Here is a 13,730-nt window from a genome sequence, read left to right on the forward strand (position 1 = left end):
TGTTTGAGGAGAGTACACATCAACAAACAAGGTAAATAATGTACTTACATTCAGTAATCTTGCTCTGATTTGTCATCCTGAGGGTCCCAGATAAAATGTAGCATTGTTTTGTTTGATAAAATACATTTTTATATTACATTTACATTTAAGTCATTTAGCAGACGCTCTTATCCAGAGCGACTTACAAATTGGTGCATTCACCTTATGATATCCAGTGGAACAACCACTTTACAATAGTGCATCTAAATCTTTTAAGGGGGGGGGGGGGGGTTAGAAGGATTACTTTATCCTATCCTAGGTATTCCTTAAAGAGGTGGGGTTTCAGGTGTCTCCGGAAGGTGGTGATTGACTCCGCTGTCCTGGCGTTGTGAGGGAGCTTGTTCCACCATTGGGGTGGCAGAGCAGCGAACAGTTTTGACTGGGCTGAGCGGGAACTGTGCTTCCTCAGAGGTAGGGGGGCCAGCAGGCCAGAGGTGGATGAACGCAGTGCCCTTGTTTGGGTGTAGGGCCTGATCAGAGCCTGAAGGTATGGAGGTGCCGTTCCCTTCACAGCTCCGTAAAGCAATCACCATGGTCTTGTAGCGGATGCGAGCTTCAACTGGAAGCCAGTGGAGAGAGCGGAGGAGCGGGGTGACGTGAGAGAACTTGGGAAGGTTGAACACCAGACGGGCTGCGGCGTTCTGGATGAGTTGTAGGGGTTTAATGGCACAGGCAGGGAGCCCAGCCAACAGCGAGTTGCAGTAATCCAGACGGGAGATGACAAGTGCCTGGATTAGGACCTGCGCCGCTTCCTGTGTGAGGCAGGGTCGTACTCTGCGAATGTTGTAGAGCATGAACCTACAGGATCGGGTCACCGCCTTGATGTTAGTGGAGAACGACAGGGTGTTGTCCAGGGTCACGCCAAGGTTCTTAGCACTCTGGGAGGAGGACACAAGGGAGTTGTCAACCGTGATGGCGAGATCATGGAACGGGCAGTCCTTCCCCGGGAGGAAGAGCAGCTCCGTCTTGCCGAGGTTCAGCTTGAGGTGGTGATCCGTCATCCACACTGATATGTCTGCCAGACATGCAGAGATGCGATTCGCCACCTGGTTATCAGAAGGGGGAAAGGAGAAGATTAATTGTGTGTCGTCTGCATAGCAATGATAGGAGAGACCATGTGAGGATATGACAGAGCCAAGTGACTTGGTGTATAGCGAGAATAGGAGAGGGCCTAGAACAGAGCCCTGGGGGACACCAGTGGTGAGAGCACGTGGTGCGGAGACAGATTCTCGCCACGCCACCTGGTAGGAGCGACCTGTCAGGTAGGAAGCAATCCAAGCGTGGGCCGCGCCGGAGATGCCCAACTCAGAGAGGGTGGAGAGGAGGATCTGATGGTTCACAGTATCAAAGGCAGCAGATAGGTCTAGAAGGATGAGAGCATAGGAGAGAGAGTTAGCTTTAGCAGTGCGGAGAGCCTCCGTGACACAGAGAAGAGCAGTCTCAGTTGAATGACCAGTCTTGAAACCTGACTGATTTGGATCAAGAAGGTCATTCTGAGAGAGATAGCAGGAGAGCTGGCCAAGGACGGCACGTTCAAGAGTTTTGGAGAGAAAAGAAAGAAGGGATACTGGTCTGTAGTTGTTGACATCGGAGGGATCGAGTGTAGGTTTTTTCAGAAGGGGTGCAACTCTCGCTCTCTTGAAGACGGAAGGGACGTAGCCAGCGGTCAAGGATGAGTTGATGAGCGAGGTGAGGTAAGGGAGAAGGTCTCCGGAAATGGTCTGGAGAAGAGAGGAGGGGATAGGGTCAAGTGGGCAGGTTGTTGGGCGGCCGGCCGTCACAAGACGCGAGATTTCATCTGGAGAGAGAGGGGAGAAAGAGGTCAAAGCACAGGGTAGGGCAGTGTGAGCAGGACCAGCGGTGTCGTTTGACTTAGCAAACGAGGATCGGATATCGTCAACCTTCTTTTCAAAATGGTTGACGAAGTTATCCGCAGAGAGGGAGGAGGGGGGGGAGGATTCAGGAGGGAGGAGAAGGTAGCAAAGAGCTTCCTAGGGTTAGAGGCAGATGCTTGGAATTTAGAGTGGTAGAAAGTGGCTTTAGCAGCAGAGACAGAAGAGGAGAATGTAGAGATGAGGGAGTGAAAGGATGCCAGGTCCGCAGGGAGGCGAGTTTTCCTCCATTTCCGCTCGGCTGCCCGGAGCCCTGTTCTGTGAGCTCGTAGTGAGTCGTCGAGCCACGGAGCAGGAGGGGAGGACCGAGCCGGCCTGGAGGATAGGGGACAGAGAAAATCAAAGGATGCAGAAAGGGAGGAGAGGAGGGTTGAGGAGGCAGAATCAGGAGATAGGTTGGAGAAGGTTTGAGCAGAGGGAAGAGATGATAGGATGGAAGAGGAGAGAGTAGCGGGAGAGAGAGAGCGAAGGTTGGGACGGCGCAATACCATCCAAGTAGGGGCAGAGTGAGAAGTGTTGGATGAGAGCAAGAGGGAAAAGGATACAAGGTAGTGGTCGGAGATTTGGAGGGGAGTTGCAATGAGATTAGTGGAAGAACAGCATCTAGTAAAGATGAGGTCAAGCGTATTGCCTGCCTTGTGAGTAGGGGGGGAAGGTGAGAGGGTGAGGTCAAAAGAGGAGAGGAGTGGAAAGAAGGAGGCAGAGAGGAATGAGTCAAAGGTAGACGTGGGGAGGTTAAAGTCACCCAGAACTGTGAGAGGTGAGCCATCTTCAGGAAAGGAACTTATCAAGGCGTCAAGCTCATTGATGAACTCTCCAAGGGAACCTGGAGGGTGATAAATGATAAGGATGTTAAGCTTGAAAGGGCTGGTAACTGTGACAGCATGGAATTCAAATGAGGAGATAGACAGATGGGTCAGGGGAGAAAGAGAGAATGTCCACTTGGGAGAGATGAGGATTCCAGTGCCACCATCCCGCTGGCTCGATGCTCTAGGGGTATGCGAGAACACGTGGGCAGACGAAGAGAGAGCAGTAGGAGTAGCATTGTTATCTGTGGTAATCCATGTTTCCGTCAGCGCCAGGAAGTCTAGGGACTGGAGGGTAGCATAGGCTGAGATGAACTCAGCCTTGTTGGCTGCAGACCGGCAGTTCCAGAGGCTGCCGGAGACCTGGAACTCCACGTGGGTCGTGCGCGCTGTGACCACCAGGTTAGAGTGGCAGCGGCCACGCGGTGTGAAGCGTTTGTATGGCCTGTGCAGAGGGGAGAGAACAGGGATAGACAGACACATAGTTGACAAGCTACAGAAGTGTTGTTTCTTGTATTATTGTCTCTTGTGTCTTTAGAGAACTGTTTCACTTTGATATCCTTTTTCTTCTGTCCTGATTTTCTCTTTCTTTTCTTCTGTTAACTAGATATTCTTTGTTGTTCTTCGTTAGCTAGCTAGCTTCTTCCAAAAGAGTCCCTAGCAACTGCTTAGCAACTGGTAAACAATTCAGCTAGCTAAGATAACTATTTTTCATAAAATTGTAGTTATTTTTCAAAAGCCTATTGTTATATCTAGCCTAGCTGTAGAAGAACGCACGTCTGCACGGTTTCACATTGTACATCACTCTGTCGTTTAATGACATGTGCCACTCATCCTGACAACCCATTCATCCATAAAGCAGCACACTGTCGTAAACCATAACAACGTACAGTATGCCGTACAGCACATCGTACCATACATAACATTTCCCCCCCCTTTCCAAAACCAGGGACTGGTACCATATATAAAATGTCCATAGGGCAAGAACCTAGAGTGATACCTGTAAGAAATAAAACATTAACCTTTAAACAGAAGGACTCTCCAAACTAACCAGTTCAGTCCATTAACCTGGAGGTTGACTAAGACACCTACCGGAGCCTAAGAATGAAAAGAGGTTAAGTAGTCCCCCAGATGAGCAGGGCGAGTTCGTGCCCGCATAGGCCTTTCTTCAACCGCCACCGCTTGTGGCTCTGGCCCTTGGGGAGCCCGTAGAGGCTGGGGCTCGGGTGGTAGTGGTGGGGGAGGTCCATCCGGTGGCGTCTCTGGCCTGCATGTCTGTTCTGTGTGCATTCGTATTCCTTGAGGAGCAGGGACTTTCCTGAGGCGGCTGGCGTGCCAGCGTGATCCATTGCTCAACATGAATGTGGCGGGCCCCAGTTGTCGACTGACCTGCAGGGGTTCCGACCAGAATGAGGCCATTTTGTTGCACCGCTGAGGCCGTCGGGCTCGGACCCAGTCAGACACTTGGATGATCGACTTCTTCACCCTGTGTGCCTTGTCAAAACGCTGTTTCATTGCTCTTTGGTGCCTGGTCACTGCCTGCTGTTCTTGGGTGCACCTAGTCGCCGGTTCTGCAACTCTCTGTGTTCTGAGTCTGTCCAGTGGCAGTTCCATCTCACGACCTAGCATGAGGGATGCCGGGGAGGCCTGTGTTGTTGTGTGTTTGCTTGCTCTGTAGTGCATTAGCGTTTGATTCAAAGCAGTTTGGAACGTGCACCCCTGGACCAGGTGCGCTCTGATGCCGTTCTTCAGCGTTTGGTTGAAGCGTTCGGTTGAAGCGTTCCACCCCTCCGTTAGCTTGTGGGTTGTAGTAGGCCGTGCGGATGTGTTTGATTCCCTTGTTGCTGAGATATGAGGAGAACTCGGCAGAGATTAGCTGGGGCCCATTGTCCGTGGTAAGGGTGAGGGGCAGGCCCCACCTTGTGAACAGGCTGTCTAGGATGTCCACGATGGCCTGTGCTGTGACAGTTCCGACAGGAACCACTTCTGGCCACTTAGAGTGGAGGTCATACACCACCACCAGGAAGCGCTGATGGTGAGGGACTGCGTGACCATGGATCTCGCCACAGATGTCCAGTTGGATGTGCTCCCAGGGGCGGGACGGCCATGCGAGAGGCTGCAGGGGGGGTGGGGCGGACTGTCCCGTTTTCCCACTGAGGAGGCATGCAGCACAATCCCTGACCAGGGCTTCAATGTCGTGGTCGATGCCTGGCCACCACACAAGGTCTCGACATCGCTGTTTGACCTTCACTATGCCCAAGTGCCCCTCGTGCGCCATGGATAGAACACGCGCACGCAGACCACTTGGGACCACAGTGCAAAACCCTCGAGAGACACAGACTTCTTCCCAGCAAGACAGTTCGTGCTTCACCCTGGCGAAAGTTGCCAGCTCTTCCGGCACGTGTGCTGGCCATCCAGTGCGTATGTAGGTGCGCAGGGTAGACAGTGTGGGATCCTGTTCCGATGCTTGCTTCAGCTCCTCCAGTGAGACAACTGACTGAAGAGGAGCGTAAAGCATTTGTACGAGCTCCGTTTCGTTGTCGTCTGGCAAGACGGTCGGAGTAGGAGCGTCAAAGGAGCGTGAGAGGAGGTCTGCCACCACGTTATCCCTCCCTGGAGTGAACTTCAGCTGATAGTCGTACTGTCTGAGGCGGTCGGCCCATCTGTGCAGCCGAAGTGGCTTGTGGCCAGTTCCTGATGCCGACAGTAGCGTTGTGAGGGACTGGTGGTCGGTTCGGAGTGTGAACAGACGGCCATAGAGGTAGAGGTGCCACCTTTCGCACGCCCAGACACAGGCCAGTGCTTCTCGTTCGCCCACAGAGTACCGTTGTTCTGTGGGGCTCAGGGCCCTTGAGGCGAAGGCGACGGGCCTCTCAATGCCATTCTGCAGCTGTGAGAGGACAGCTCCTAGTGCTCCAGCTGAGGCGTCACATGTGACAATGGTGGGGCAGACGGGGTCAAACTGAGCCAAGACTGGGGCTGTGGTGAGCTGGCTCTTCAGTGAGCGGACCGCGTCTGAGCAGGCTGCCGTCCAGGCCCATGGCTCATCCTTCTTGAGGAGCTGGCGAAGGGGCGCTGTGGTCTGGGAGTAGTGGGGCAGAAACCGGAGGTAGTACATTTTACATTTACATTTTAGTCATTTAGCAGACGCTCTTATCCAGAGCGACTTACAAATTGGTGCATTCACCTATAATATCCAGTGGAACAACCACTTTACAATAGTGCATCTAAATCTTTTAAGGGGGGGGGGTTAGAAGGATTACCTTATCCTATCCCAGGTATTCCTTGAAGAGGTGGGGTTTCAGGTGTCTCCGGAAGGTGGTGATTGACTCCGCTGTCCTGGCGTCGTGAGGGAGTAGTAGGCTGTAATGCCCAAGAATGATGCCACCTGAGAGGCTGAGGTCGGTTCCGGGATCCTGTGGACGGCTTCAATGTTCGACATGAGTGGGGCAATGCCTTTGGCCGACAGGCGGAACCCCACAAACTCGACGGCTGGAGCTGCAAAGGTGCACTTTCCACCGTTAAGGGTCAGGTTGTTCTGCAGTAGAGCGCTGAATACTCTGTGGAGTCGATAATCATGGATGTGGAGGTCAGGACCGTGGACCACGATGTCATCCAGATAGACCGCCACCCCAGGTATTCCAGCGAGGATGGTGCTCATCACCTTCTGGAAGCAGCTGGGGGCGGAGTTAAGTCCAAAAGGCACGCGTGTATATCTGAACACGCCAGCATGTGTGACAAAGGTAGTGAGATCTCTGCTAGCTGCATGGAGGGGTACCTGAAGATAACCCTGACGAAGGTCAAGCTTCGTGAAGATCTTGGAGCCATGGAATTGTGCGGTCAGCTCCTCAGCTGTAGGCAACGGGTACTTATCCGGGACAACGGCCTTGTTCACAGCACGAAGATCCACGCAGGTCCGGATTCCACCTGACTTTTTGGTTGCAATGACTAAGTTTGAAATCCAGGGGGCAGCGTTGACTGGCTCAATGATGCCTGCATCCAACTGTGCCTGGAGATCTTTTGTGACGTCATCACGCAGTGCAAAGGGAATGCGCCGCAGGGGCTGCATGACTGGGGTCACTTCCGGATTCACTAGGGGCCTGTGAGTAAAGGCTGTGAGGCAGCCCAGTCCATCAAAAAGAGTTGGCCAGTTCTGTTGCCATGTGCAGGTAACCTGGTGGATAGCTGACCCACTGTCATCTCTCAGCGTGAATCCCAAGCCTGTGAAGAGGTCGAGGCCCAAGAGGTTGGCACCCCGCTTTGCAACATGAAATGTGAATGATGGCAGATGCTTGGTGCCGTAGTGTACTGGGACCTGGAGGGTGCCTACAATGTCTATCTTGGATCTACCGTACCCACACAGGGCAGTGGAGGGCTGTTGGAGTGGTAGGTGACTGAAAAACTTGTAGTAAGTGGCAAGGTTGAGCAACGACACCGCAGCGCCAGTATCCAGCAGCAAAGGCAAACCCACCTCACCCAGCTGCACAGTGCATGTCCTGAATGACACATGGTTGGTGGAGACAGTTCGGATTTCCGTGCGTTCATGTTGAGAGTGAGATGAAACTAACGGCCTGTGCTGGGTGGAGCTAGTAGCTGGGGCAGAACGACACACTTTTGCAAAGTGATTGTATTTTGAACAGTTCTTGCATATTTTCCCACGGGCTGGGCAGTTTGAAGCCCTTGAATTGTGAGAGCTAGCCCCGCAGTTGCCACAGCTACTTCTGTTCGTTTGTCTGTGTGCCTGCTGCATGGGCATGCCGGTGTCTGTGTCCATGCAGCTATCAACGTGGGAGGCCATGCACAGCGCGTGATCGTTGTAGTGCGCCTGCTCGGGCTGAAGCTGCTGTGTGAGAATGGCTGGGGGCCGAGTGTATGCTGCAGATCTGTCTGTTAGCACAGTAGAGCATTCCAACGCCGCTTCAACCTGGAGTGCTATTTTAATAGCTCCATCTAGTTGTAAATTATCCGATTCCAAAAGCAGTTTCTCCCTTGTCTTTTCACATAACGTCCCCTCTATCAACTGATCCCTGATGATCTCGTCCTGAAGTGTCCCATAGTTACAAGAGCTAGCCAAATCCCTCAGATTAGCCACGTAGCTTTGAATGGACTCACCCGGCCGTTGGTGTCTCTTCCGTAGCGTCGGAGGAGCACTCGCTCTTTCCCGGCGAAATGGTTCCGTAGGAGGCTGACTGCAGCAGTGAATGTAGGAGCTGATCCAAGCGCTCTGAAAATCCTTTGTCCCTCTGTACCGAGGCAGTGACGGAGCAGTGCTGTCCTCCGCTTGTCGGAGATTGTAGAAAAGTCCATAGCTTCGATATAAGTGTTAAAGCTATCAAGCCAGTTATTCCAAGGGACTGGAGGTTCGCCAGGCACGGCGAGGAATGGTGCCGGCGGTGGTAAACTGAATTCAGCCATCTTCGTCGCCAATGTTATATCTAGCCTAGCTGTAGAAGAACGCACGTCTGCACGGTTTCACATTGTACATCACTCTGTCGTTTAATGACATGTGCCACTCATCCTGACAACCCATTCATCCATAAAGCAGCACACTGTCGTAAACCATAACAACGTACAGTATGCCGTACAGCACGTCGTACCATACATAACACCTATCTTCTTTGTTTGTTGCTTGTTTTTTCTCCTCTTCAGGTAACTGTACATTGTAACTGTACATTAATGCAAAGTATATTGAAAGCAGGTGCTTTCACACAGGTGAAAACATCAAACATCATATTCAAATGTAGGAACTGGATTCTACAGTTTGAACCCCTGCTGTCTTTGGTTCCACACCCACCCTGTCCAGCCATGTAGATGGGTGAAAGTTAGTGTATAAGCTAATGATCCATCATGTACAGTGGGGCAAAAAAGTATTTAGTCAGCCACCAATTGTGCAAGTTCTTCCACTTAAAAAGATGAGAGAGGCCTGTAATTTTCATCATATGTACATTTCAATTATGACAGACAAAATGAGAAAAAAAATCCAGAAAAATCACATTGTAGAATGTGAACACGGACTTTCAACTCCCTCCAAAGATTTTCTATGGGGTTGAGATCTGGAGACTGGCTAGGCCACTCCAGGACCTTGAAATGCTTCTTACGAAGCCACTCCTTCATTGCCCGGGTGGTGTGTTTGGGATCATTGTCATGCTGAAAGACCCAGCCACGTTTCATCTTCAATGCCCTTGCTGATGGTAGGCTTTGTTACTTTGGTCCCAGCTCTCTGCAGGTCATTCACTAGGTCCCCCCGTGTGGTTCTGGGATTTTTGCTCACCGTTCTTATGATCATTTTGACCCCACGGGGTGAGATCTTGCGTGGAGACCCAGATCGAGGGAGATTATCAGTGGTCTTGTATGTCTTCCATTTCCTAATAATTGCTCCCACAGTTGATTTCTTCAAACCAAGCTGCTTACCTATTGCAGATTCAGTCTTCCCAGCCTGGTGCAGGTCTACAATTTTGTTTCTGGTGTCCTTTGACAGCTCTTTGGTCTTGGCCATAGTGGAGTTTGGAGTGTGACTGTTTGAGGTTGTGGACAGGTGTCTTTTATAATGATAACAAGTTCAAACAGGTGCCATTAATACAGGTAACGAGTGGAGGACAGAGGAGCCTCTTAAAGAAGAAGTTACAGGTCTGTGAGAGCCAGAAATCTTGCTTGTTTGTAGGTGACCAAATACTTATTTTCCACCATAATTTGCAAATAAATAAATTAAAAATCCTACAATGTGATTTTCTGGATTTGTTTTCCTCATTTTGTCTGTCATAGTCGACGTGTACCTATGATGAAAATTACAGGCCTCTCTCATCTTTTTAAGTGGAAGAACTTGCACAATTGGTGGCTGACTAAATACTTTTTTGCCCCACTGTATGACATTCCTGGGAGTGCGTAAACTTACATTTTGTATTACCATACAATTGTTGTATGATCTCTATAGTTATGTACTTGAAAATGTATCAATTTACCAATTCGGCACATTTGGGCAAACTTGATACAAAATATTGTCCAGTATTGCCATGCTTCACTGGATCAATCTGAAACTTTATACACACACTGCGCCTAAACTGAAATAATAAATTTGATTTATACATTTTTTATTTCACCTTTATTTAACCAGGTAGGCTAGTTGAGAACAAGTTCTCATTTACAACTGCGACCTGGCGAAGATAAAGTAAAGCAGTGCGACACAAACAACACAGAGTTACACATGGAATAAACAAGCGTACAGTCAATAACACAATAGAAAAAAAAGAAAGTCTATATACAGTGTGTGCAAATGGCGTGAGGAGGTAAGGCAATAAATAGGCCATAGTAGCGGAGTAATTACAATTTAGCAAATTAACACTGGAGTGCTAAATGAGCAGACGAAGATGTGCAAGTAGAAATACTGGTGTGCAAAAGAGCAGAAAAGTAAATAAAAACAATATTGGGATGAGGTAGGTAGATTGGGTGGGCTGTTTACAGATGGGCTATGTACAGCTGTAGTGATTGGTTAGCTGCTCAGATAGCTGTTGTTTAAAGTTAATGAGGGAAATATAAGTCTCCAGCTTCAACGATTTTTGCAATTCTTTCCAGTCATTGGCAGCAGAGAACTGTAAGGAAAGGCGGCCAAAGGAGGTGTTGGCTTTGGGGATGATCAGTGAGATGTACCTGCTGGAGCGTGTGCTACGGGTGGGTGTTGTTATCGTGACCAGTAAGCTGAGATAAGGCGGAGCTTTACCTAGCATAGACTTATAGATGACCTGGAGCCAGTGGGTCTGGCGACGAATATGTAGCGAGGGCCAGCCAACTAGAGCATAAAGGTCGCAGTGGTGGGTGGTATAAGGGGCTTTGGTGACAAAACGCATGGCACTGTGATAGACTGCATCCAGTTTGCTGAATAGAGTATTGGAAGCTATTTTGTAAATGACATCGCCGAAGTCGAGGATCGGTAGGATAGTCAGTTTTACGAGGGTATGTTTGGCGGCGTGAGTGAAGGAGGCTTTGTTACGAAATAGGAAGCCGATTCTAGATTTAATTCTGGATTGGAGATGTTTAATATGAGTCTGGAAGGAGAGTTTACAGTCTAACCAGACACCTAGGTATTTGAAGTTGTCCACATATTCTAAGTCAGAACCGTCCAGAGTAGTGATGCTAGTCGGGCGGGTGGGTGCGGGCAGCGAATGGTTGAAAAGCATGCATTTGGTTTTACTAGCGTTTAAGAGCAGTTGGAGGCCACGGAAGGAGTGTTCTATGGCATTGAAGCTCGTTTGGAGGTTAGTTAACCTCTTAAGGATCGTACCCTTTTTTTCAATTTCCGCCTAAAATTACACCAAATCTAACTTCCTGTAGCTCAGGACCTGAAGCAAGGATATGCATATTCTTCATAACATTTGAAAGGAAACACTTTGACGTTTGTGGAAATGTGAAAGTAATGTAGGAGAATATAACACATTAGATCTGGTAAAATGTAATACAACCGTTTTTGTTCCATCATCTTTGAAATGCAAGAGAAAGGCCATAATGTTGCTGCGGGTGATTCCCTGATCCACCTCTACGCAGACGACACCATTCTGTATACATCTGGCCGTTCTTTGGACACTGTGTTAACCTAACTCCTAAACTTAACCGTAGCCTAGCTAACGTTAGCCAGCTAGCTACAATTGGTAACATATAATATGAATTTTAATTTGTAACATAACATACGAAATGGGTGATGGACATCCACAAATTAATACATAACATAGGAAACATAACAGATCATATTAAATGGAGCGTCTCGGATGGATTTACGTAAATAATTATACGAAAGGCCCTGACACCAGGTTGGCGCAAAGTGTGTCATGGCCTTTAATGTGATTCACATTTATGGTTAAAAAAACAGTTTTGTACTACATTGTGTAATCTCCAACAAACGATCATGGTCCAAACACACCAAGAAAGTCGCAAAGAGAGCACAACAACGCCTTTTACCCCTCAAGTGACTGAAAACCTTTTGCATGGGTCCCCAGATCCTCAAAAAGTTCTACAGCTGCACCATCGAGAGCATCCTGACCGGTTGCATCACCGCCTGGTATGGCAACTGCTCGGCGCTACAGAGTAGTGCGTACGGCCCAGTACGTCACTAGGGCCAAGCTTCCTGCCATCCAGGACCTTACACTACCAGTCAAAAGTTACTTCCAAGGTTTTTCTTAATTTGTACTATTTTATACATTATAGAATAATAGTGAAAACATCAAAACTATGAAATAACACATGTAGTAACCAAAAAAAGTGTTAAACAAATCAAAATATATTTTATATTTGAGATTCTTCAAAGTAGCCACCCTTTGCCTTGATGACAGTTTTGCACACTCTTGGCATTCTCTCATCCAGCTTCATGAGGTAGTCACCTGGAATGCATTTCAATTAACAGTCAATCCGTACATTTATCAATGCAGTCACAAAAACCATCAAGCGCTATGATGAAACTGGGTCTCATGAGGACCGGCACAGGAGAGGAAGACCCATAGTTACCTCTGCTGCAGAGGATAAGTTCATTAGAGTTACCTGCACCTCAGATTGCAGCCCAAATAAATGCTTCACAGAGTTCAAGTAACAGACACATCTCAACATCAACTGTTCAGAGGAGACTGTGAATCAGGCCTTCATGGTCAATTGCTGGAAAGAAACCACAACTAAAGGACACCAATTGGCTCCCGAGTGGCACAGCGGTCTAAGCCACTGCATCTCAGTGCAAGAGGCATCACTACAGTCCCTGGTTCGATTCCAGGCTGTATCACATTCGGCCGTGATTGGGAGTCCCTTAGGGTGGCACACAATTGGCCCAGCGTCATCCGGGTTAGGCCGGGGTATGCCGTCATTGTAAATAAGAATTTGTTCTTAACTGACTTGCCTAGTTAAAGGTTCAATTTAAAAAAATACATTTAAAAAAAAAAAGGAGACTTGCTTGGGCCAAGAAACACGAGCAATGGACATTGCAATGGAGCAATGGAAATTTGTCCTTTGGTCTGACGAGTCCAAATTTGAGATTTTTGGTTCCAACCGCTGTGTCTTTGTGAGACGCAGAGTAGGTGAACGGATGATCTCCAGACGCAGATTAGGTGAACGGATGATCTCCAGACGCAGAGTAGGTGAACGGATGATCTCCAGACGCAGATTAGGTGAACGGATGATCTCCAGACGCAGAGTAGGTGAACGGATGATCTCCAGACGCAGAGTAGGTGAACGGATGATCTCCAGACGCAGATTAGGTGAACGGATGATCTCCAGACGCAGAGTAGGTGAACGGATGATCTCCAGACGCAGATTAGGTGAACGGATGATCTCCAGACGCAGAGTAGGTGAACGGATGATCTCCAGACGCAGAGTAGGTGAACGGATGATCTCCAGACGCTAGAGTAGGTGAACGGATGATCTCCAGACGCAGAGTAGGTGAACGGATGATCTCCAGATGCAGAGTAGGTGAACGGATGATCTCCAGACGCAGAGTAGGTGAACGGATGATCTCCGCATGTGTGGTTCCAACCATGAAGCACAGAGGTGTGATGGTGCTTTGCTGGTGACACTGATTTATTTAGAATTCAATGCACACTTAACCAGCATGGCTACCACAGCATTCTGCAGCGATACGCCATCCCATCTGGTTTGCGCTTAGTAGGTCCATTATTTTCAACAGGACAATTATCCAACACACCTCCAGGCTGTGTAAGGACTACTTGACCAAGGAGAGTGATGGAGTGCTGCATCAGAAGACCTCACCCCATTTAAGATGGTTTGGGATGAGTTGGACCACAGAGTGAAGGAAAAGCAGCCAACAAGTCCTCAGCATATGTGGGAACTCCTTTAAGACTGTTGGAAAAGTATTCCAAGTTATGCCAAGTGTGCAAAGCTGTCATCAAGGCAATGGGTGGCTACTTTGAAGAATCTGAAATATATTTAGCTTTGTTTAAACCTCTTAAGGATTGTACCCTTTTTTTCAATTTTCGCCTAAAATGACATACCCAAATCTAACTGCCTG

This window comes from Salmo salar, chromosome 14 (genome assembly GCF_965601325.2).
Source record: "Salmo salar chromosome 14, fSalSal1, whole genome shotgun sequence".
Classification (NCBI taxonomy): Eukaryota; Metazoa; Chordata; class Actinopteri; order Salmoniformes; family Salmonidae; genus Salmo; species Salmo salar.